Source organism: Emys orbicularis, chromosome 3 (genome assembly GCF_028017835.1).
Source record: "Emys orbicularis isolate rEmyOrb1 chromosome 3, rEmyOrb1.hap1, whole genome shotgun sequence".
NCBI lineage: Eukaryota > Metazoa > Chordata > Testudines > Emydidae > Emys > Emys orbicularis.
This window is the reverse complement of record NC_088685.1, coordinates 196,145,164-196,166,344: the sequence shown is the minus strand read 5'-3', so window position 1 is coordinate 196,166,344 and position 21,181 is coordinate 196,145,164. Positions and strand designations below refer to the sequence as shown.

General features: G+C 44.9%; 1 protein-coding gene across 1 annotated transcript in view; it reads left to right on the top strand.

The window, feature by feature from the left end:
• The first annotated feature begins 16,603 nt into the window (after positions 1-16,603).
• Positions 16,604-21,181, top strand: part of XPO1 (exportin 1) — a 76,633-nt gene continuing 72,055 nt past the window's right edge. The window contains exon 1 of the mRNA XM_065400809.1: positions 16,604-16,685. The gene's annotated coding sequence lies outside the window, so the exon portion shown is untranslated. The remainder of the gene's footprint in view (positions 16,686-21,181) is intronic.

Sequence of the window (21,181 nt, the reverse complement as noted above, 5' to 3'; positions counted from 1 at the left end):
AAGGAGAGGAACATTCAGCAGGAGATCCTAGTGTTTCTCAAGCAGCAAACAGACACTCTGCAGATTCTTGTTGATCTTCAGGTTCAACAGTCTAATGCTCACCTCCCTCTGCAGCCCATAGAGAACTGCATTTCGGGACCACCCTCTCCCCTCCCCGCATGCATTCCACCTGGTGTCCGGGGCAGTTGCACCACCCCTACTACTCCACACCAGGGGAGAGTACAGGCAATCACAGCTGCACATACACTGACCTGTGAAAGACATGGTTGCTGCATGTGCTTCTGAAATGGAAATGACTGTTCTTTCCCCTCTATTTATTGAGTTTTATTCAGTTACTAATTTGTCTGTTTGCATGAGAATGGGATAAAAGTCTATTTATGGAAACCTAATTCATCTTTATTAGTTCACAGCATATGCTGGCTGGGGCTGACATCATTCACATATCATAGTAATAGGTGCATTTGCAATGTTATATTACCATACACACAGCACTTATTACAAGGTTCATAGTGGGGTGCAAAAAAACAATGCCAGGCAGAGCACACTACAGCAACACACATTGCTGTGGCTCATTATTGAAATGGTCTTTCAAAAACCTCCCTAAGCTGAATAGCTCTGTGTTGAGCTCCTATAGCCCTGGTATCCGGCTGCTCAAAACCAGTACACAGCCATTTAACCTCCAACTATAACTATTGAGATTTTTTTCTCACTAAGGCCCTATCTCGTGAGTAGACAGCGCCAGTGACCCTTCAGATGACCAAAGGCACATTCAACTGCTATTCTGCATCTGCTGAGCCTATAGTTGAAGGGCTCAGTGGTGCTGTCAAGGTGACCAGTGTTACAGCTTCATGAGCCATGAGAGTAAAGGGTAGGCTGGGTCTCCCAGGTTCACTATTGGCATTTCAACATCCCCAATGGTAATCTGCCAGTATGGAAAGAAAGTTCCTGCTTGCAGCATTCTGAACAGTTAAGTGTGCTTAAACATGCGCACATCATGCACCTTCCCTGACCAGCCCACATGGATGTCAATAAAGCATCCCTGGAGATCCACCAATGCTTGTTTTATCATACAAAAGTAGCCCTTTCTGTTGATGTACTCTGTGGCAAAGTGGTCTGGGACCAAAATCAGGATATGCATGCCATCTTTCACCCCACCACAGATTAGGAACCCCATTGCTGCAAAACCATCCACTATGTCCTGCATATTGCCCAGAGTCAAAGTCCTTTGCAGCAGGATGCAATTAATAGCCCTACCCACTTGCACCACAACAGCCCCTATGGTGGATCTCCCAACTCCAAATTGATTCCCGACCAATTGGTAGGAATTGGGAGTTGCAAGTTTCCACAGAGCGATTGCCACTTGCTTCTCCATTGTCCATGCAGATCTCATTTTGGTATGGCCATGCTGGAGGGCTGGGGTGAGCTCTGCACACAGATCCGGGAATGTGGCCTTGCGCGTTCAAAAGTTCTGCACTCATTGCTCGTCATCCCAAACCTGCAATCCCACCAGTCACTGCTCGTTTCTCAAGCCCAGAACCAGCACTCCACCATCTGCAGCTGCTCTGTGAATGCCACCAACATCTTTGAATTGTTTTTTTGATATGTCCCACAGCAAGGAATCATCATGTTCCCAGTGGCTCCTCTGGCAGTTCTGCAAATATTGTGGGATTAGACACCCTGTGTTTACCACGCTCATCACAATAGTGCAGAGCTGTGCAGGATTCATACTTCTGACACAGATGGTGGACAGCGAGGAGGGACGCATGGGTTTGTGGGGATTTTGAAAAGAGACATGAAACATTAGGGGATGCAAGATGAAACTATGGGATTGAGACCATTGCATTATGGGACCTTGAAATCATGTTCGCAGTCACCCCTCCACTATTTGTTTAAGTCCCATGAGGCACTGCAAAACCTTCCCAAAACTCCCTACGCTATATGGTGGTGAGTTGTACGGTGGGATAGTTACCCATGGTACACTGCTCTCTGCATTGATGCAAGCGTTCCTAATGAGGACGTTCACCGTTGACACAAGGAGTGTAGTGCGGACCCGCAAAAGCTATTTAATTACGGCGGCAGCTGTATGCTGATGTAACCTTGGTCACCATAATTTTGTACTATAGACATGCCCTCAGTGTAGACACTGTGTTGCTTACATAAACTGGTACTGGCTTTCAGGAGGCATCCTACAATGCCCCACACTGACAGTACAATTGACCTAAGCACCCTTGGGGATGTGCACAGCTGACACAAGGAGCAAAGAGTAGACACGCACAAGCGATGTAATTACTGCAGCAGCTGTATGCTGAAGTAAGTTAGGTTGACTTAATTTTTGTACTGTAGACACGGCCTAAGTAATTCTTAATTTGTTCTTTCCCTGTTTTAGTCTCAGATCCTACCCCATTACACTGATATTCAACCAATCACTGCTAACCTTTTTGGTGAAAACTGAAACAAAAAAAACATGTAACACTTTGGCCATTGCAGTGTTTTCTGTTGTCGTTTCTCCTCATTGACTAATGAGCCTACTCTGTCCTTGGTCTTTCTCTTGCTTCTGATGTATTTGTAAAATGTTTAATCTCATTTTGTGCCTGGGCTTTTCTCTGTGTGCGCGCGCACGTATGTGTGTGCACGTGTGTAACACTCCCTAACTTTTTTCCCTTAAATTTTCTTCCTACAGGATCTTACCTACCCATTCTCCGAGTTTGCTAAAGTCCGCCTTCTTGAAGTCCATTCTTTTTATTCTGTTGTTTTGCCTCTAACCATTCCTTAGAATTATGAACTTTCACCCAAACTGCCTTCCATCTTCAAATTCTCAACCAGTTCCTCCCTAGTTGTCAGAATCAAATCTAGAATAGACTCTCCCCAGTCACTTTCTTCACCTTCTGTAATAAAAAGTTGTCTCCAATATATTCCAAAAACTTATTGGATAACCCAGTGCCCTGCTGTATTATTTTCCCAACAGATGTCTGGGTAGTTGAAGTCCCCCATCACCACCAAGTCCTGTGCTTTGGATAATTTTATTGTTTAAGAAAAGCCTCTTCATCCACCTCTTCCTCCTGGTTAGGTGGTCTACAGTAGACCCCTACCATTATGTCACCCTTGTCCTATAACATTACTGAGTGCTATTAGGGACTTCTTAGCAACATTATTTATGTTTTGCATAAAATATTACAGAACAACCTCAGACTTCGTAAGCCAATTTTATCCTTAGAATAATTCAAAAAGACTTCATGTTCCACAAATTCTAGACAATTTATAGTATAGTTTGTGAGCACTGAAAACAAACTTGATTTAGAATCAGGAGTAAAATTTGTAATGGCAACTGTATATAGTAACTAAAAATAATAGATAATGTCTTGCATCAATTCACCCCACAGAATTTCAAAAGTTCCTTTAACCTCTAAGGTTCCCAATAAGCTTTACAAACTATGGGCTTGAACTTGCCAACTCTTACTTATCTGAGTTGTCCTACTGAAGCCAGTGGGAGTAATGAAATATCTAATCATGTGAATAGAGGTTTGCAAGACTAGGCATATGCATGTATTATGGAGGCATTTGTAGAGATTCTATAGTGAAGCTTGCATTGAACTTTTCTCTTAAATCAGTATTATGATCTCTATTTCGCAGTCCAGTGACAAACTTAGAAACTAAATTTAATCACAATTTCTGTTCAGAGGACAACTGCATTTAATTTTCTATGACTTTTTGGATAAAATAGTTATTAATTTTTTTTCAGAGAAAGTTAAAAGGGAATCCTTTTAAAATTTGGCTAAATACAGACACTGAATCAACAAAAGTCTCTTCCAGCAGAGAAGCAGCCAATCAGTACACAACATTTGGGTGTGGGAGTCCCAGGGCTATGGACACTGGGGCAAATCCCTATTCTTAATGGCTCTTTAATCCCCACACAGAGAAACTACAAGGGGCTGAAAAATCCTAATGATTCTTCCTGCTCCTGCACAAGCAAAAGTAGATTAATGGGCATGGCGTTCTAATGCCTGAAAAAGCTAACAGATTTTAGCTACCCAAGAGAACACAACTGCTCTAAAGAAAGTGGATGCCATCTGTGATGGGCTGCCTATCCCACACAAGGGCTGAAGGGTTAAATTAGGCCAATTAACCTATAGGCTGCACCAGGAAGAAAGCCAGGATATGCTAAAGTCTAATTTGCTGATGATGTCTAGCTGAGGGGAGGAGCTGTGCCAAGTTTATAAAGGCAGGAAGCTGGCAACAGAAAGGGGGTTGGGAGATGAGCAGACAGTGGTCTGCACTCACTCCCTGGGAGTAGGGAGGTGTATTTGAGGCTACGGGGTTCAGTAGTCTGCAGTTACTCCCTGGAAGGAGGGAGTTTAGGCTGGTACACCCCAAGGAGGGGGGAGCCAGAAGTTGTAGGAAGGAGTCCAAGGAAAGAGTCCAAGGAAAGAGCACAAGGTCTGAGGGAAAGCAGACCACAGCTGCCAGGTATAGAGTCCTTGGACTGGAACCCAGAGTAGTGGGCAGGTCCAGGTTCCCCTACCGGCCACTGAGGAAGTGGAACCATCAGGGCAGTGCATGAAAAGACTGCCTGAGACTGTTGGTATGAAAATACTTTGATTCCCTGGAAGATCTAATCATGTGAATAGAGGGGGACCAAGCCACGAAGACTGAGTACTCTGAATCGCAAGGGAGCAAGAGAGAGATGGCAGAGTGTGCAGCTCACAGCAGAAAGGGGGCCTAAGACCTGAGTGGAGCTAATCCCCAGATGTGGCCACAAAAAGATGCCCATAGTGCTAAGTAGAGCACCCTGCAGAGGCAACATCTGTAGGGGGCATGTGGTGTCACGTGCTCCTCCCCCCCCCCCATTTGCTGCTTGGCTTATACTGAGCATGCTCACATTGACTGAGCATGCTCGGTAACACTGCTGAAGCCAGCTGCCCTCACTCTGCTCCCTCCTCTTCCCCCACTATTGGCAGGCATGGGTCATCTCAGGCGCCCTGTCACACCATCACAGACCATTTCTGTTTATTATAACCTTGTAATCAGTGACTCAAAGTATTAGAATTTATAAATTTATAATTTATAATTAGGCCGCAAGTCTGAAGTCATTACAGTTCATTTTGCATTGTCTCCTGATAATCGTATGGAAGCTATCCTACAAACCTAATCTGTCCTGGTGACAGCAGGGGAAATGCTGCTCAAACAAATCAGTACACTCATTGTTCCTCAAAAAAGCCTGTGCAGGATACAGCCTGCATTCCTTGAGGACCTGAAACTACCACTGACTTCATTGGCAATTCTGGCTGTTCAAGAAATGCAGGATGAGGGCCTAAGTCTATTTAAAAACAAGTACAGTGGTGAGGTGACTCCAATAGTAGTGCTAGCGAAAGATGCCAGATGAGCAGCCCTGGACCTTGAAATCCTCTACCTATCCCTCAAACTGGTTCACTATAGGCAGGAGCAAAGAAACATTCCCCATGCTGCCCCACCGGTGTGCCTCAATCCAGATGTCCTCTCACAATGGTTCAGTCACCATATCCAATCTTTAGCCCCTCTTTCAGGATTGCTCACAAGAATGCCAGTTAGTGACAACTGGCTTTTGTGGACAGTTGTCCACTGAGAAATGAAATGAGCCATCTACTTGTCACATACCTATTTGAAGGGTAAATAAAAGATCAGCCAATCATAACTGGTAACAGCATCCAGGGAAAGGTGAAAACAGCAGGTGAAAGTCTGCCCTTATTGCCATTGACTTCAACAGGGCCAGGAGTTCACAATCTACTTGTAGACTCTGTAAAATAGGTCCACCATCACTGAAATAGGAGGATATATGTAGATGAACTATGGTTTGGGTGGGTATATAGGGAAATCTGCAGTGATAGCATGCACAGAATAACAGTGGTGTTCATCAAACAGAGGCAAGAGATCACCAGACAGTACACTATGCTTTCTTGAAAAGTTATTATTTTTAGCACGTCTTTTAACTAAGTATGAATGCTAACATTAAATAAAAAATGGACTAACTGAAAGGAGGTACTTAGGTTGTTCGGCTTACCTGACCTCTGCATTTTCATACTGTGCAAATTTTAAGTTATACCTCAACTTAGAATTTTTCTATCTTGCTGTTTTCATAAAAATTTCAAATATTTTTTCTCCTTAAATCAATAGAAATTTACAACCTTAATTCCAGCTTATAAGGTTTATTTGCTTTGAACTTTATGTAGGCATTTTTGAAAGTGTCAACGAACAATATAAAACCTGATGTAGAACTATTTATCCTCTATAAAGTATGTAAATTTGATTGCATTATTGATGACAACTGTGTAAATTAGCCTCTTTGTCTTCTGTTTACTGGAACTGCAACAAAGTTTCTTTAAAGCTATGCCTGAGGACCTCTTAAAGTAATTCAAACTAGCCTGTTCTAAAGATTGTAAGGAGTTGAGTAGGTCTGAGGAGACTATCTGCACATTCCCCTAAAGTCTGTGAACCAGTCTGAGATCTGGTCTAAACTACAAAGATAGATCAGCATAGGTCACCTTGCATCTATATAGTTATACATGTTTCTGCACTCAGATTTGTCCCCCGCTGATGTAAGTGCCCATTACGGTGATGAAGTAACACCACCTCTCTGAACAGCATTGAGCAATGGTTGACCAACTGTGGTCAGCATAGTGTAAGGCCTGGTCTACCCTATGAGATTAGGTCGAATTTAGCAGCGTTAGGTCGATTTTATAATGAATGCGTCTACACAACCAACCCCGTTCCGCTGACCTAAAGGGCTCTTAAAATCAACTGCTGTATTCCTCCCCGACAAGGGGAGTAGCACTAAAATTGACCTTCCTGGGTCGAATTTGGGGTAGTGCAGACGCAGCGCTGTGCAATTTGATGGTATTGGCCTCCGGGAGCTATCCCAGAGTGCTCCAATGTGACCGCTCTGGACAGCACTTTCAACTCCGATGCACTAGCCAGGTACACAGGAAAAGCACCAGGAACTTTTGAATTTCATTTCCTATTTGGTCAGCGTGGCAAGCTCAGCAGAACAGATGATCATGCAGTCTCAGAATCGCAAATAAGCTCCAGCATGGAGTGAACAGGAGACACTGGATCTGATTGCTGTATGGGGAGAAGAATCTGTGCAGGCAGAACTCCGATCCAGCAGAAGAAATGCTGATATATATGCCAAAATCGCACAGGGCATGGTGGACAGAGGCTACACCAGGGACACACAGCAGTGCCACATGAAAATTAAGGAGCTCAGACAAGCCTATCAAAAGACAAAGGATGCAAACGGTCGCTCCGGGTCAGAGCCCCAGACATGCCAATTCTATGATCAGCTGCATGCCATTCTAGGGAGGGACCCTACCAGTACCCCACCCTCCATGGACACCTGCAGGTGGCAGCCTCACGCAACACAGATGAGGATTTTGTGGATGAGGAAGAGGAGGAGGAGGAGGAGAATGCGCAGCAGGCAACTGGAGAATCCGTGCTCCCCAGCAGCCAGGACCTTTCCCTCACCCTGGAGCCAATACCCTCCCAGGGGCGTATTGTTCCCAGACCCTGAAGGCGGAGAAGGCACCTCTGGTGAGTGCACATTTGTAACGACACTACAGGGGTTAAAGCAATTGTTTTTAATGTTTGATTTGCTCTGAACAATTGGGATGCATTCGCGGCCGGTATAGCTACTGGAAAAGTCTGTTAACATGTCTGGGGATGGAGCGGGAATCCTCCAGGGACATCTCCATGAAGCTCTCTTGGAGGTACTCTGAAAGCCTTTGCAGAAGGTTTCTGGGGAGGGCTGCCTTATTTTGTCCTCCACAGTAGGACACTTTACCACGCCAAGCCAGTAGCAAATAGTCTGGAATCATTGCAGCACAAAGCATGGCAGTGAATGGTCCTGTGTTTTGGTCGCATTCATGCAACATTTGGTCTTTATCTTTCTGTGTCAGCCTCAGGAGAGTGATATCATTCATGGTCACCTGGTTGAAATAAGGGAAATTTTGTAAGGGACCAGTAATCCCCTCTGTTTGGTGATCCCCGACACATTAGACCCCGGTCATTCTGGGCTGTTTGCGCTTGGCTAAAAGGGATCATCCCGGAGAATAGCCACGCGGGGGTGAGGGGTGGGGAAAGGGTGTGCTGCACATCCACCCCAAAACCGCAGCCCCTCCTTTTAAACGGTAAACCCAACTGGCATTGGTTGCTGTGGGAAAGGAGGGCGCTGCAGTTTGAAACCATTCCCATGTTATGAACACGGAAGAAGCCAACCCCACGTAGCCTTTGGCTTACCATGGCTGCCTGGAAACCGATTTCTGTTGCCCAGCCGTGTGTGATGTGTAACCATACCGGCAGGCGCTCAATATAAAAGGCAAAATGCGACCTTGTACCTAAAACATATGTGCTGTCTGCTGTGAATTGCTTGATTCACTGTGAAAGAGTCTCCCTTTTGTTCTCATAAATGTATTTCCTTAAAATCTACTCTCCCTTTTCCCCCCCCCTGCAGCTGCAAATGTTTCTATGCTCCCCACGTCAACTCCGTCCCTGAGGTTATCGCAGATTAGAAGGCGAAAAAAATGCACTCGCGATGACATGTTTTCCGAGCTCATGCAGTCCTCCCACACTGGAGGCATTCAGTGGCAGAAGCCAGGAAAGCATACAGTGAGCGTGATTGGAACACGCAGGGGGAGATGCTGAGGCTAATGGGGGAGCAAATGGACAGATGAGGCGTCTGGTGGAGCTGCAGGAAAAGCAACTAGAGTACAGACCTCTGCTGCATCCATTGTGTAACCGCCTGCCCTCCTCACCATTTTCCATATCCTCCTCACCCAGACGCCCAAGGACACGGAGGGGGAGGCTCCGGGCATCCTGCCAATCAACTCCAGGGGATGGCCCAAGCAACAGAAGGCTGTCATTCAAACAGCTTTGATTTGTCGTGTGGTTACAATAAGCAGTGTGGCCTTGTCCTTCCCTCCTCCCCACCCCATCCCATTATCAAACACTTTGTATACCTGGGCTACCTTTTACTAGTCAAAGTTGTCAGTGATCTCAAGTTTTTTTTTAATAAATAAAGGATGAATGGATTCAGAACAATAGGGACTTTATTTCCTGTGCCAGCTGTGGTCGAGGGGGGGGGAGAGATTGGCTTACAGGAAAGTACATTCACCAAAGGGGGCGGGTTTGCATCAAGGACAAACACACACAACTGTCACACCTTAGCCTGATCAGTCATGAAACTGTTTTTCAAAGCCTCTCTGATGCGCAGTGCGCCTCGATGTGCTCTTCTAATTGCCCTGGTGTCTGGCTGTTCAAAATTGGCCGCCAGGCGATTTGCCTCAATCTCCCACGCTGCCATAAACATCTCCCCCTTACTCTCACAGATATTATGGAGCATACAGCAAGCAGCAAATATTGCTGTATGGGAATATTGCTTTCGCTGAGGTCTAACCTACTCAGCAAACTGTGCCAGCGCCCCTTTAAACATCCAAAGGCACATGCTACCACCATTCTGCACTTGCTCAGCCTATAGTTGAACTGCTCCTTACTGCTGTCTAGGCTGCCTGTGTACGGCTTCATGAGCCATAGGAGCAAGGGGTAGGCTGGGTCCCAAAGGATAACTATTGGCATTTCAACATCCCCAACGGTAATTTTCTGGTCTGGGAAGAAAGTCCCTTCTTGCAGCTTTCCGAACAGCCCGGAGATCCAAAAGATGCGAGCGTCATGCACCTTTCCCGACCATCCCACGTTGATGTCGGTGAAACGGCCCTTGTGATCCACCAGTGCTTGCAACACCAGTGAGAAGTACCCCTTGCGGTTTATATACTCTTTGGCAAGGTGGTCCGGTGCCAAGATAGGGATATGCGGTCCATCTATCGCCCCACCACAGTTAGGGAATCCCATTGCAGCAAAGCCACCCATTATGATCTGCACATTTCCCAGAGTCACTACCCTCCTTAGCAGAAGGGTATTGATTGCCCTGGCTACTTGGATCACAGCAGCCCCCACGGTAGATTTGCCCACTCCGAATTGATTCCCAGCTGACCGGTAGCAGTCAGGCATTGCAAGCTTCCACAGGGCTATCGCTTCTCAACTGTCAGGGCAGGTCTCATCTTGGTATTCTTGCACTTCAGGGTGTGGGAAAGCAACTCACAAAGTTCCATGAAAGTGGCCTTACGCATGCGAAAGTTTTGCAGCCACTGGGAATTATCCCATACCTGCAACACTATGCGGTCCCACCAGTCTGTGCTTGTTTGCCGGGCCCAGAATCGGCGTTCCACTGTATTAACATGCCCCAATGCTGCTATGATATCCCAACTGCCACATCCTGTGCTTTCAGGAACGTCTGTGTCCATGTCCTCCTCACAATCTTCCTCGTGCTGGAGGCTCCTAGCTAGGCTCTGCACATACTGCAGGATAACGCGCGAGGTATTTACAATGCTCACAAAAGCAGTGTGCAGCTGAGCGGGCTTCATGCTTGCCGTGCTATGGCGTCTGCACGGATAACCCAGGAAAAAAGGCGCAAAATGATTGTTTGCCATTGCTTTCATGGTGGGAGAGAGGGGAGACTGACGACATGTACCCAAAACCGCCTGCGACAATGTTTTTGCCCCATCAGGCATTGGGAGCTTAACCCAGAATTCCAATGGGCAGCAGGGACTTTGGGATAGCTACCCACAGTGCACCACTCCGTGAGTCGATGCCAGCCACGGAATTGAGGACGCACTCCGACGACCTAATGCGCTTAGTGGGGACATGCACGATTGACTGTATAAAATCGCTTACTAAAGATCGACTTCTATAAAATTGACCTAATTTCATAGCGTAGACATGCCCTAAGTGTAGACAATGTGTGACCTATGTTGACTGTAACAGTTCTCCAGCAGCTGTCCCACGATGCCTGACACTGATTGCTCTAGTCACAATTGTTGAACTCCCCTGCCCAGAGGTCAGAGACTGAAAACCAACCCCCCTTTTAAAAGCTCCATGTGTTTTTGAAATGCCTTTTCCTGATTGCCCAGCTTGGTGAGCACATCTAGCAGCTCTGCATTGTTGTGTGCAACTTCCCAATTGAACATGCTGGCTCCAAGTTCCAGATGAACTCCTGTCTGGAGTAGACAGGAGGTACTGGATTTCCTGGGCCTGCGGGGAGAAGCAGCTTTGCAGGCACAGCTACAGAGCAGTCGTACAAACATGAACATCTACTAGCAGACTGCATGGGGGATTCAGGCGAAAAGATACAACAGGGATCAGCAGCAGTGCCATGGGAAAGCAAAGAAACTTTGGCAGGCATGCCATGATTTCCCAAGACAGTGAGTCAGATGATGGCAAACTCCATACTGATATACCTACCCATGGTGCACTGCACATCAACATAAGCATTCCTGGTGAGTATGCACAGCACTGATGCAAGTAGCCAAGTACGCATGTGCCAATACTAACTGGAGCAGCTTTACACTGATATAACTTACATCAATCAACATTTGTAGTGTAGACATGGCCTTAGTTCTGCAGAGTCCATGTAAAGAAATGTGTAGGTAGTTTTTCTTTCTTCAGGCTTTTACCACCAAAGAATAAGGTCTATCATCTTATTGCTCAGACGACATGTGTAGCGCAATGAAAAGCCATTAGTTCCACAATGCAAGATGATTATGATATTTGGAGTCTGTGAACATGAAAAAGGTTTGCAATGGAACTACTGGAGTTCCTAATAACTCAATTTAAGCATGATACTTTTCCAAAAAGGTTCCTAAGGACAGGTGAATGAAACAAATTCTGATTTTCTAGCTCAAACTGCTTTTGAGATGCCATTCCAAAAAATGCGGTCTTAAAGTGAAAACTCTCATACTTTCTATCATATCTTAAATTTGATTCAACAATGTTTCTCTGACAGAGGACGAAACAAACAAAACTTTGGGTGTTTATTGTCTTAGTTTTGACAAAGTTAAGAGGTGGGGTACCAAAATCCATTTTATAATGGAAAGCTATCTGCAATCTTCTAATCTGCCTTCCATAATAGACACACATTTGTACAAACATAGGGCAGGACCATGTCATCAGTTATTAAGCAGAAATCACCAATGATATAATAGAGATTTCTGCTTACGAACTATTGGCATGATAAGGTCCATAACTTGGCAAAAAGATGGACTATAATATTTTATTCAGAACTAGAAACCTAACTTATAATCGTTTTTTCTTATTAACCTTTTATCAGATACAGCAGAGGCAAAGGTGTTTTAAATTGCATAGAGAAGGCAGGAGATATATGGAAGAAAGTAACGCAAAGGCGAAATATAGGATATTTCACATTCCCAACTCCGTAGGTAAAATACAATCTTGCACTTCTACTAGTATTTTCTTTACAGTGCAACACACTGTGAAGATCACACACGTTTTCTCACAATTACTTAAACTAAATAGTGTAACTTTTACATCATATGCCTTTTTGACCCTAACAAGTGATTAAAACCGTAGGTATTTAAAAAAAAATATTTATTGCCACTAACTTATATTTGCTGTTGTATTCATTTCAACTTGGTCAATGAAACACACAAGTCAATTTCACTTTTGTCTCTAGCCTATTTTACTATCACTTTCAGGTTCTAATGCATTGTGCTGCAGTATTTGATTTTAGGTGTGGGGGCAGATTTCCCCATATATCTACCCAACTCACAGTTCATTTATATACATTCTCCTATTTAAACCATGGTGGTATTATTTTACAGGGTCTACAACTACAGACTTTTTAAAATCTTCAGACAAACTGGAAAACAACACCCCCCCCCACCCCCCCCAGTTGAGGTGTTTATAGTCCATAGCCTAGACTAAGTGACAGAGCTCATGGTCAAATGAGCATTGTAGTTTCCGATATCAAGTAGTTATGTCTCTAATACATTCAGAAACATCTGATGTGGACAGTGCATATGTTGGTGGAGGAGGATGGGGGCATCTTTACTACATTCGCATACTTCCAGTTTTATTTTAAACAATGGAAAGCCAGGAATTTAAGAGGTTTTTTTTAAATCAGTCTTTCAGTGACTTTTCTCCTTAAGTTACATCAAGGAAGCAAGCAAGCAAAGCTTGACAGACCTATGTTGGCAGTCAAAATTAAGTCTCCTTGTAGATACACTTTGGCCAATAATACATAACCCCTGAGAATTCCCTACGCAGTGATATCAGGTGCCACATGAACCCCTTCAAAGATCTTTTACTATCTCTTTTACCTTCAGTGATACAATCAAGAGATCTGGGTGTAGTATTTTCCACTTTGGAAATACAAAGGGAACCAATCACTTCTTACAAAAGCAGGTTTTGTTGATATTCTTAGGCTGCTTTTTATAATTTTTCTTCCCTGGACTGTCGTGTTGTGTTTTTATTTAAAAATATCCACCACCATAATGTGATGAAGGCTTACTCATGATACCATATATGGCCAGCTATAGTCTTAAGTGCCAATGTATATTTCATCTGCAGCCTTTAATGGGACTACTGATTAAGTACTTCGCATGTAAAGTGAGAAATCCTGATTAGGTAAGCACTAAAGCATCTAGCAAGAGTACAACATACATTTTTCTGTGTAGTAAAACAAAGAACAAAAGTCGAATAAAAAGCATTGAACCTCAAGAAGCACTGGTTGAGTTCTTCTCATCCCATGCATGTCACCAGAAGTATTATGTTGCATGGCTTTTTGTAAATTAAAAGACTAATTGTAATTGACCTAAATTTTCTAAGGCATAGTGATTTGGGGAGTCTTAGTTTTGGGATGTCAGTTTAACACACCTTAAAGGAACTTGATTTTGTGAGGGCAAGCAGTCTTTTACAGGGTTTCAAGTTAGCCATCCCACCATCAATAGTTACTTGTGAAAATTTACACAAAAGTGTCTAAACACAAGTTGTATATGTTTTTCCTCCTATTTGGCTATATACTTTTAAAGCAGCATCTTCAACCCCTATGAAATAAAGCAAATAATCTGTCTTTAAGTCTAACTTTATTCGGTATTTAGCATTACAAATTATGTGTTTTCCTTTGAAAAAGCACCAATATGACAAAGCATGTTACAACTGAAAGGCATCACTTTTATGTTGCCAAGGAAACTCCTTGTGCTAGGGATTTGATGCTCAAATCATGGTGTTGTTGATTCAAATCCCACTTGAAAAACAAAACTGTTTAAGAATATATGTGGTAAAAATCTATACTTTTTTATAGGAAGGAGGGTTAAATACTTTAAAAGTGCATTAGAAGATTCAAACTTCTTTTCTCCCATTAAAAATTTGTAATATGTTACAACACAAACTCCTACCTACAGTATTTCCCAAGCAGTATTTGAATAGACCCTACTACTTAGCATACTGATTCTGGGAACCGTATTGCTTGTTATGCCAATACTTATTGAAAATGAGTGTAATTAAACACATTCACATACAACAATGCTATTGCAAAAAGAAAGCAAATCAGGAATGTGCTCTAGTCTTCATAATTAGATAGGGTTACCATATTTTCCCAAAGGGAAAAGATGACACTGCTTGGGCTGGCCCAAGGCCCCCCACAGGGCCACCTTGAGGGCCACCCCCTCTCTCCTGCAGGTGGGACTGGCCCAAGCCCCCCTACAGCCCAAGGCTCCCCTCCACCTGCTGTGCATGGGGCCAGCCCAAGACCCCCTGCTACCTGCTCACGCAAGGCAGGGCTGACCCGGCCCGAACCGCTCCTCTCCCCTCCCACGTTCCTCCGTGCCCTTCTAGGGGTCGCATCCCACTTTTTTGGCAAAACTGTTCATTTGTCCAGTTTGCTCTTGCCAACTGATGCTCACTTGGGAAGAGCAGACAAACACATCAAAGAGTGGTTATTAAGGGCCTCCTCCTCCCACCCTCTCAGGTCACATCCCTTGTCAGTGAATTGCTTCTTGAAGAGAAAAAGCGAGGAGTCCTTATGGCACCCTAGAGACTAAAAAAATTATTTGGGCATAAGCTTTTGTGGGTCCCACAAAAGCTTATGCCCAAATAAATGTGTTAGTCTCTAAGGTGCCACAAGGACTCCTCGTTGTTTTTGCTGATACAGACTAACAGGGCTACCACTCTCAAACCTTCTTGAAGAGCATTACAGTCATCGCGTGGCCAGTTTTAGCCACCAGAGAGCAGGATAGCGCTGTCCCAACACCCCCATTCAGTATAAAATGCTAATAGGCCAGGCATTCCCGGTTCGGACAGGGACTTCCTGCCCTGTGCGAGTCACTTACCCTCTGTGCCTGCTACCCTGCCTCACAGGAGTGCTGTGAAGACAAAGACTCTAATAATGGCTTGTGAGGCGCTACGGTGATGGGGCCATACAAGTACCCGAGGGAGATAACCGCAGGGCTCCCTTTGACACACACAGCAGCCCCCTGTTTTTTTCTATGAGCCCATCTCCTGCTGCCCCAACAAACCAGCGACAGCCGCACCCACTAGCCCCTGCTCCCTCCCGGCGAACGCTGAGACAGAAGCCCCTGCTGTTACTAGGACCAATCCCGCGGGAGGGCCCTACAAGCGCTACACTCGCTTAGCGCTCCCGCTATCTCGCCCCGCGCTTTCTCGGCGCCTCGCTACCCGTTCTACGCAACCGCGCGCCCTTCTACATTCACAGTCGTAAAAAGCTTCAATCGAACTCCTACGTCATTCCAAGCGCCCAACCAATCGGCGGCAGATAAAAACTGCGCCCGCGGGTCGGGAGCTGTGGGCGGGCATCGCCCTTGAGCGACAGCTCTGCGCGGCCAGTCAGCGAGGGTTGCCGCTCCACCACCTCCCCCCTCTGCGGGCAAATCGCTGCTGGAGAGGAGGCGGGGCCTCCCGCTCCTCCCCGTCACGGCAGCGCAGCAGACGGACAGGCCCCTTGTCCAATGAGAGGCGAGGCCGCCTGCGCAGCGACCGTGTTCGGAACCAATGGGAGCAGCAGCTGGGCGGAGGCCCGAGGTTTCCAAACGCTTCGCGGCGCCATGGGCTGAAAACTAAACCGAGATGGAATCTCCCAGTCTGAACCGGTTTGAGCCGGTTCCGAGTCTGTGGCACTAGGAGGGGGAGAAACGCTGCGCTCACTCCCTGCCGCCGCCGCTGCCTCCGTCGCTGTGTGTGTGACCTGCTCACAGGGGAGCCCGCAGGGGGAGCCGCCGACACATCCACGGGGGCAAAGTTTAGTGCGAGTGGGGGGGAGATGGGGGTGAACTGAGCACCGGCCAGATCAGGGGGAGCAGCGGGGGCCCGGGCAGGCAGAGACTCAGCCAGAGGAGCCCGGGGCCTGGGGAGCGAGAGACCCGGGGCCCACCAACGCAGCGACTCAGCGGGGCCTGGGGAACTAGGGAATCAAGGAGCTCCAGGAAAGCAACGAGCCGGGGCTTGGGGAGCCAGAGCCAAGCAGCCGGGAAGGGAGGGGCTCCATCCCCTGCGCTGGGCGGCCTTGGCCCTGGAGCGGGGAGTTGGGGGCCGAGTCCTTGCAGGGCGAGCCAGGGAGCAAGTGAGCCTGGCCAAGGGGTAGCAGCAGCCCGCGCTGAGCGTGTGTCATACAATCAGCCCAGTGCACGCTTGTCTTGGAGGCGGTGGGGGAAGAAGGTTGACACCAATAAACGCTCAGTAGGGGAGAGGGCGCGCGCGTGTGTGATTTCTCCTAATTTTTTTTTGGTGTGGTTGGAAACTTCACACTCCCGCCCGTATTTTTTTTAAAGGCAGAGGCTGTAAAAACTATTTAGGTAAGTAACTCTTAATACTGTGGGGATCATGGGGTGCGGGGTCAGACGTATTGGGGGCGAAAGTGGGAGGACTAAAAGGGGCCAGAAGCAGAAGGGTGGATGTGTGTGGAGAGCAGAAAGTCTGTGGGGTAGGAGAGGCACAAGTTGGGTGTAAGACTCGGAGCGGGAGAATTGTGCTCTTTGGGGTGCCACCATCAGACGTGTCGGCAATGCAATTGGGAGCACAGATTCTACCACTGATGCCATGGATGTGGGGAAAGCAGGAGCGTGTGAGAAGATGTTGTTGGGAGGCTGCTGTGAGGGCTCGTGGGGGTAGATTATGGTCATTTTGTGCCTTTCCTTATAGGTGAAGTGTGGGACTGGGGCTGGCGTTGGGAACTCGGGAAACTAGGGACATAATCTGTAAATTATTAGGAGTGGAAGTTTCCAGAAATATTTTTGTGTGTCTGTGCAGCAGTATTGAAACGTCCGCCTGGATCACGTGGGGTGGCCCTGTATACAACGCAGGGACCGAGAGGAGGGAGGGGCTGCAGTGTCCCTGCTGCTCTCTGCAAAGAAACCCACCAAACCGCCTTCTATTCCTAACCCCCTACAACCCTCCCCTCTCTCCCCCCCTCCCCCGGTCCGGTAGATATTTTAGTATTAACGGTCTGTTAGGCAAACCGATTGGCGTGTAGTTGTGTGTTTTAATGGTATAAATGTTCCATGTACTGCGGTATTCCTGCTGCTTTGCAAGGGAAGTCAGCAACGGCCTTTACACTGGGTGGGTGTGCGTCTGTGTGTTCACATGTGTGTGACTGCTGTATTTGTGTACATCAAATATCTTGCTGTTAATAATTCGAATGAATTTACATTGACTTGGATACATGTTCGGCAATCTGATGTGTCTGCAGCTTTGCAAGGAAATTTAACCAAAGTTCTGCTACCCATTATTGCTATACACACATGTATACGGGGGAGGGAAACAAGCTCGTTCATTAGTGGCTGGAACTGCGGTATTAACTTTAATATAAATGCACTACATTTTTGTGTGTGTCTAAACTGGTGTATAATACATGTTTGGTGTGGTGTGCTGTGCATGTCTAATTGTGCATAGGCTGTACAGTTAGAAGAAACTGAACTTTTAATTGCCTGATATAAATAATCCACAGTTAGTATGTAAGAGTGTGGTGGGATACTGATTTGACTTCCATTGTAGTTAGAAGTGGAGCTGTTCGCTCGCTGAGTGGGGCGGGGTAACTGTATGTTTCTCCTACTTCTATACTTAAATGAAGCGTGCTGCTGCCCCCGCGCAGCCCGAAGTAGCGTAGCTGTCTCTTTGTAGAGAGTTGTATTTGACCTAGAGTTTAACTCGCGTGTTTTAAAGCAGTTTTTTACTTGGGTTTTGCGTGTATGTTCTAATTCACCCAGCCCAAATCATTTTTAAATTGCTATTCTAATCTGTTTATGGAACGGTAATCGGTACACTTGGTATAAGTATTCTTGCACTTCATTGCACAAGGCCACTGAAACATCGGGTAGCTATGAAAGCAGTAAGTCTCCATTCTTCTGGGCTTCGGCAAGTGTCAGATTCTTCCCATGTTTATTAATTTTAATATTATTTGGTTTGTTTTCACTCCAGTTTTATTAGCACTGTTGCATTAATATATTGTGGCATTTAGAAGCGTTTTTAGGTGCAGGCTGATCTATGGATGGGGGTGGGAGTCTTGCAGATCGCATGCAATACTGTAGACTTGATGTAGGCACATTATTAGGAGTAGGGAATCAAGTTAATCGCAGTTGGCATTGACCACAAAGCCGCCATTTTTGTATTTCAGTTCACCAGTAGGTAGGTCATTTTGAAGATAATACTGGGAGTGGCAAAGTGCTCTATTAGAAATGTTTCCTATCTGCTTCCACGCGACTAATAACTTCTAGTCACGTGGAGGCTGAAGTGCGCTTTTAAGACCGTTTTAAAGCAATTGGAGGTGGCTTATACCTAAATTGAATGTGTCTGTCAATTTAAACGTTGGTTAGATTTAAAAGCAGCTTTCCTACTTCACTGTTTAGCCATGTGCAGCAGATGCAAACGGAAGGGGGCGTGTCTGAATGTGAATTCGGCGGAGGGGGAGTTAAATGTAACTGGAAGATTATATGAATTGAATAGTTTTACAGCTTTTTTTACCAGTTGGCACTTTGTCCAAGATGTAATTGTAGTTCTCCCCAGGAAGGAGGGTTTTCCAGAGTTAGTATCTCACATGATTTCTTATTTTTTTCTGCTGCTTCCGATTTGACATTTTTGAATCTGCCATTTGTATAACCATAGTGGGGTATGGAATTTATATTTGGAGTGAAGAAAAATTTGACAGCCATGGTGGATTATTTTTAAAATATTGAACCAATTAAGATATTTTTGATTTCAGATTATGGTTATAATTCTGGTATGATCCTACTAAGCATACATACTTTGTTCTAAATGTGATAACTGATGTAATAAAAGGAATTCCTCTAATAGAGGGCTCCAGCTTTGGCCTTGGGCCCCAGCAAGTCTAGGCCAGCCCTTGTGACCCCATTAAAACAGAGTTGGGGTCCCAACACACAGTTTGAGAACCGCTGCTCTAATATTTACTTTTTGCCAGCACACTAATTATTGAGTGAATTGTATGACTTCAAAATAAAGATGTGCCCCTCTGGTATTGGAACACTTATTTAGCATGTTTGATTATATAAATCCCAATGAAGAAATTTTCTGAATGAGCTCTTTGATGCATGAGTGTCTCTCACATTTTGTGTAGTAATTACTTGGACAGACTTGGAATACAGCCTCTGTCTTCCTTTCGAAGCTTAACAATTCAACTTGGATGGCATAAATTAAACCTGGTTTCTTTTTAAACAAGAAACAGTAACTTTTTAACATACACTAGGAATTATTTGGGAATGAAGATACAGATTACTTCCAGTAGTTCTGCTGGTGAATCAGGGGGACCTAATCCAACAATTTTTGTAGTATTAAGCTTGTTTTGAAATAGCCACAAGGACTACTAGAAGCTCTATGTTCAGCCTCCCAGATATCTCCAGTGCTTCTGCTGCTGTTCAGGGATTTTGCTGCTGCTAGCCAATGATATGGGCATCACTGAAATGGACAGTCATGTTTAATTTCACTCTATAGCTGCATGGGGAAGTTATGAGCAAGAGACTGAGGAATGGTAAAGCCATAGAAACCTCCCTTAATGGCAGGGAGGGGGGGTGAGAGAGTGAGAGTGAAAGCTCTTTCTCCCAGCAGCCAAAGTGAGGCATGAAGCTGATCAGGTACCTACAAATCAAAGATTGATATGCAAAGAGCCCCCAGCCACAGTCCAGGATGATACACCTCTACCCCGATATAACGCGACCCGATATAACACGGTAAAGCAGTGCTCTGGGGGGGGGGGGGGGGGCTGCGCACTCCATAACGTGGTAAGATTTTTTTGGCTCCTGAGGACAGCGTTATATCGAGGTAGAGGTGTAATTCCCTTCCAAATAATACCTTACTCTTAGCTGAGTGTCTTGCCTTCACTGCTGTGGATGCCTCTCCAATCTTTTATGACTTTTTGGCTTGTAAGAGTGCTATAAATTTTTGTAACTCTGGATTTTACTGCACTGTACTTTAATACATATGTATGTTTAGGTGGAAAATATGCTGTTGGTAGGTTTATTCCTTTCGTATGGGAGACCTTCACTGTCCCCTTCTTAGTCAGATTTCTTTGTAGTTAAAAGTGGGCAAGTAAGTTATGCTGAAAACTTAATGAATACATTTTGTGTTTTTCTTTTTGAAAAATTGCTCCTAAGCCTAGTGCTGACTTCTCCAGCTTACTTGTGTGTTGAATAATTCTTGGTGCATCTATCTCATTTGTGAGCAGTTCACTGCAAATATTTGAAAATTGATCTGGGCTGGTGTTGATTGGATACATAGGTGACAATTCAGTTCCACAAAAATCATAAAACTAGACTTCAAGCATGTATATTTGGTATGGAAATTCAAGTCTGTCTGAATATTCTTTAATATTAGTTTAAATTTAATGTTTTTGGCAAATATTCCTGTCAATAAACTTATTTGCTAGAATATTTCAGAAAATTAAAAAACACAAAATTACCTCCAGTTGAAAACAAATTAGTTAAATTTGCAAATATCTGTTTAAAATTTTGTTGCTGTTAACCTAACTTGGCTTTTAGTGTGGCTTGCTAATGCTGTAACATGTTGAATTCTGATTCTCATATCTACAGACTTACCTTGAATTGGAATGGAGACTAAGGCCAGCTAAACTTAAGTTTATTCACATGTATTAAGTCTCCTGTGTAAAACCTACTGCCAATTTGTTTGGGATTATAATTTGTAAGTTTTTCAGATAGATATGGTCAATATTGAAGTTTTTCTAATATTTGCAGTATTGCACTTTCATAATTCAACATATGGTGACATCGATATAACTTTATCTTTGAGGTCTAAGAAAACTTTTAACTGTGCAGTTTTTCTTGCC